Here is a 4,625-nt window from a genome sequence, read left to right on the forward strand (position 1 = left end):
CCGCGCGGGAACCTGGGGCGGGGACACGCCCCCTCATCTGCAATATTCATCACACTCTCCAACATCACAGCGCCGCCTCTCGGGATGGGGCGGGAACGGAGCCAGCCGGAGCGGGGGCTGCGCTGGACAGCGAGCAGCTGCTCCACAACCCTGGTGAGATAACGGGGACAGCCGGGATTTAAAAGCCGCCCCGAGAGCCGGGATGAGCCACAGGCTGGGAAATGGCGCCGGGAGTGCGGGCTAGGAAGGAGCCCGAGGATGGGCCCTGAACTGGGGGTTGGACGGGGTGTGCCCCGGTGGCGCAGTGGTAGCAATGATGCGTTACAACATCGGAGGCCCCGGGTTCGAATCCCCCTGTGGCTCAAGTGGTCGAAGTGCCGCTCTGCTACACACAGGCTCGAATCCCGGGGGTTGGACTCGATGATCTCTAAGGTCCCTTCCAACCCACACGAGACTGTGAGACTGTGATGATGATGATGATGATGATATGACCTGGGAGGACTCACACTCCTGTGTCCCATGTTATTCTCCTGCAGAAGCTGCAGCACGTGGATTGGATGGGTGCACTCTGGGCTGGGTAAGGAGCTGGCTGGAGGGCCGGGCTCAGAGACTGGTGGTGAATGGAGCTAAATCCAGCTGGAGATGAGTGGTGTTCCCCAGGAGTCTATCGGTGCTGGGACCTGTCCTCTTCTATACCTTTATTGATGACCTGGATGAGGGAATTGAGAGCACCCTCAGTAAGTTTGCGGATGACACCAAATTGGCTGGGAGTGTGGATCTGCCAGGGGTTAGCAAGGCCCTGCAGAGGGATCTGGACAGGCTGCATAGCTGGGCTGAAGCCCATGGTTCAACAAGACCAAATGCCAGGTCCTGCACTTTGGCCACAACAACCCCAGGCGGTGCTATAGGATTGGGGCGGAGCAGGTGGAGGATTGTGTAGAGGAAATGGACCCGGGGACACTGAGTAATGCTCGGTTGAACATGAGCCCACAGTGTGCCCGGGTGGCCAAGAAGGCCAATGGCATCATGGCCTGCATCAGAAACAGTGTCGCCAGCAGGAGCAGAGAGGTCATTGTCCCCATGTACTCAGCACTGGTGAGGCCGCACCTCGAGTGCTGTGTTCAGTTTTGGGCTCATCAGTACAAGAAAGACATTGAGGCCCTGGAACGTGTTCAGAGGAGGGCTACAAAGGTGGTGAGGGGAGCACCCCCAGGTCCTTCTCTGCAGAGCTGCTCTCAAGGACCACTCCTCCCAGCCTGTACAGGTGCCTGGGGTTCTTCCAGCCCAAGTGCAAAACCTTGCACTTTGCTGTGTTGAACCTCATTAGGTTCACCCGAGCCCAGCTTTCCAGCCTGTCGAGGTCCATCTGAATGGCATCTGTTCCTTCCACTGTATCAACCGCACCACTCAGCTTGGTGTCATCAGCAAACTTGCTGAGGGTGCACTCAATTCCCTCATCGATGTCATTAAAAAATATGTTAAAGAGCACCGGTTCCAAGACAGACCCTTGGGGGACACCGCTCGTTACCGGCCTCCACCTGGACATAGAGCCATTGACCACTACCCTCTGTCTGCGGCCTTTCAATCAATTGCTTATCCATCGAGTTGTCCACCCATCAAATCCACTTCTCTCCAATTTGGAGATGAGGATGTGGTGGGGGACCATGTCAAAGGCCTTGCTCAGGTCCAGGTAAATGACATCAGTTTCCTTCCCTTCGAACACCAACACCATCACACCATCATAGAAGACCACAAGATTAGTTAAGCATGACGTTCCCCTGGTGAAGACGTGCTGGCTGTCTTGGATCACATGCTCATTACTTATGTGATCGAGCATGTTGTCCAGGAGGATCTGTTCCATCATCTTCCCAGGCACAAAGATGAGATCACTGGGCACAGAACGACCCAGGTTGGAAGGGACCTCAAGGATCATGAAGCTCCAATCCCCTGCCTGGCAGGGCCACCACACTCCCACATACACTAGATCAGGTTGCCCAGGGCCCCATCCAACCTGGCCTTGAACACCTCCAAGGACGGGGCATCCACAACCTCCCTGGGCAGCCTGTTCCAGGGCCTCACCACTCTCCTACTAAAGAACTTCCCTCTGATATACAACCTAAATCTTCCCTCTTTCAACTTAATTCCATTTCCCTTTGTCCTGCTGTTATGGACCCTTTCCAAGAGTTTACTCCCCTCCTGGTTATAGGTTCATTTCAGGTATTGGAAAGGCTGCTTATGAACGGTCACCGCCGCAACTTCTCTTTCACAGGCTGAACAAACCCAACTCCCTCAGCCTGTCCTCATAGGGAGGTGCTCCGCCCCCTTGATCATCTTCCTGTCCCTCCTCTGGACGCCTTTCCAAATCTCCATGTTTGTATACTGAGGGCTCACACCTGGACCCAGTAACCAGATGGGGCTCCAAGCAGAGGATCAACTGCCTCGCACGTTGTTAGTGCTTGGGAAGTGTGATGAGGTGTGTGTGGCAGGCTCCATGTTCTGTACTAGGAAGCAGGCACACAGCTCGTGCGCACACATCCCATCGCCAACTGGGCATCTGCCTCTTCCTTACAAGAGCATAACCCACTCAGCCTGTGTTCTCTCCCTCCAGTGCCAATCTGTGGCACGGGAACGGTCATCAATGACGAGCGGCTCCCGCACAAGCAGCACCGCCCGCCCGCTTCGCGGCTCAGGAGAGAACACGCTGCTCCTCCTCGTGGCTTGTGACGCCGGACACTTTCGATCACACTCCTCTAAGTTACCAACTACAGAAATGATTCCCTGAAAGTATAGTCCTAACCCAGCACTCCCCGGCACCAACCACCCCACCCACAACCAACCGCCCCACAACTCACGGACGCCGCTCGCCCCCGCCACACAGCCGCGTCCAGGCCCGGCCCCGCCCCTCCCCGCACACACCCGCGCTCCCGCCGCTTCCCGCCACCCCCGGCCCCGCAACGGAACGCGCAACAGCGGCGCGGGAACGGGGCGGGGACACGCCCCCTCATCTGGCATATTCATCACACTCTCCACCAATCACGGCGCCGCTCTCGCGGATGGGGCGGGGAACGGACCAGCGGGAGCGGGGGCTGCGCTGAACAGCGAGCAGGCTGCCTCCCACAACCCTGGTTGATGATAACGGGACAGCCGGGATTAAGCCGCCCGAGAGCCGGAGATGAAGCCACAGGCTGGGAATGGCGCCGGGGAGTGGGGCAGAGCCGCAGGATGGGCCCTGAACTGGGGTTGGTGAGGGTGTGCCCCGGTTGGCGCAGTGGTAGCGAATGATAGCGTTGTACAACACGAGGACCCCGGGTTCGAATCCCCCTCTGTGGCTCAAGTGGTCGAAGTGCCGCTCTGCTACACACAGGCTCGAATCCCGGGGGTTGGACTCGATGATCTCTAAGGTCCCTTCCAACCCGCACGAGACTGTGATGATGATGATGATGATGATATGTCTTGGGAGGAGTCACACTCCTGTCTCCCATGTTATTCTCATGCAGAAGCTGCAGCACGTGGATTGGATGGATACGCTCTTTGTTGGTTAAGGAGCTGGCTGGAGGGCCGGGCTCAGAGAGTGGTGGTGAATGGAGTTAAATCCAGCTGGAGACCAGTCATGAGTTCTGTTCCCAGGGGTCTATCGGTGCTGGGGCCTGTCCTCTTCAATATTAATGACCTGTATGTGCACCCTCAGTAAGTTCACAGGTGACACCAAATTGGCTGGGAGTGTGGATGTGCCTGAGGGTAGCGAGGCCCTGCAGAGGGATCTGGACAGGCTGCAGAGCTGGGCTGAAGCCAACGGGATGAAGTTCAACAAGAACAAATGCTGGGTCCTGCACTTTGGTCACAACAACCCCAGGCGGTGCTATAGGATTGGGGTGGAGTGGCTGGAGGATTGTGTGGAGGAAACGGACCTGGGGATGTTGGTTGATGCTGGGCTGAACGTGAGCCGACAGTGTGCCTGGGTGGCCAAGAAGGCCAATGGCATCATGGCCTGCATCAGAAACAGTGTGGCCAGCAGGAGCAGAGAGGTGATTGGTCCCCTGTACTCAGCTCTGGTGAGGCTGCACCTCGAGTGCTGTGTTCAGTTTTGGGCTCCTCAGTACAAGAAAGACACTGAGGCCCTGGAACGGGTTCAGAGGAGGGCTACAAAGCTGGTGAGGGGTCTGGAGCGCAATGGGGCTGTATGAGGAGAGGCTGAGGGAGCTGGGAATGTCCAGCGTGGAGAAGAGGAGGCTCAGGGGAGACCTCTATAGATTGCTCTCTATAACTTCCTGAAGGGAGGTTGCAGTGAGCTGGGGGTCGGCCTTTTCTCTCATGTCATTAGTGTTAGTACCAGAGGGAATGGTTTCAAGTTGCAGCAGGGGAGATTCAGGCTGGACATTAGGAAATATTACTTCTCAGAAAGGGTGGTCAGGCACTGGAATGGATGCACAGGGAGGTGGTGGAGTCACCGACCATGGGAGTGTTCATAGAAAGAAGGACTGGATGTTGTGTTGAGGGACATGGGTTAGTGGGAGCTATCGGTAATAGGTGAACGGTTGGACTGGATGATCTTGTAGGTCTTATCCAACCTTGGTGATTCTGTGATTCTATGGGTCTGGTAGGATGGAGGCAAGGCTTTCACTTAG

The 4,625-nt window shown here is 56.6% G+C and overlaps 1 protein-coding gene and 1 non-coding gene across 9 annotated transcripts in view; both read right to left on the reverse strand.

Moving 5' to 3' along the window:
* Nucleotides 1-4,625, reverse strand: part of TEX14 (testis expressed 14, intercellular bridge forming factor) — a 36,805-nt gene that overhangs the window by 29,657 nt on the left and 2,523 nt on the right. The gene's annotated exons all lie outside the window — the stretch shown is intronic.
* On the reverse strand, nt 2,580-2,794 carry LOC116654268. Its single transcript, XR_004309364.1, has one exon. It is a non-coding gene; the product is annotated as a small nucleolar RNA U3 (small nucleolar RNA).

The sequence above is a fragment of the Coturnix japonica genome, chromosome 19 (assembly GCF_001577835.2).
Source record: "Coturnix japonica isolate 7356 chromosome 19, Coturnix japonica 2.1, whole genome shotgun sequence".
In the NCBI taxonomy this organism is placed as follows: Eukaryota; Metazoa; Chordata; class Aves; order Galliformes; family Phasianidae; genus Coturnix; species Coturnix japonica.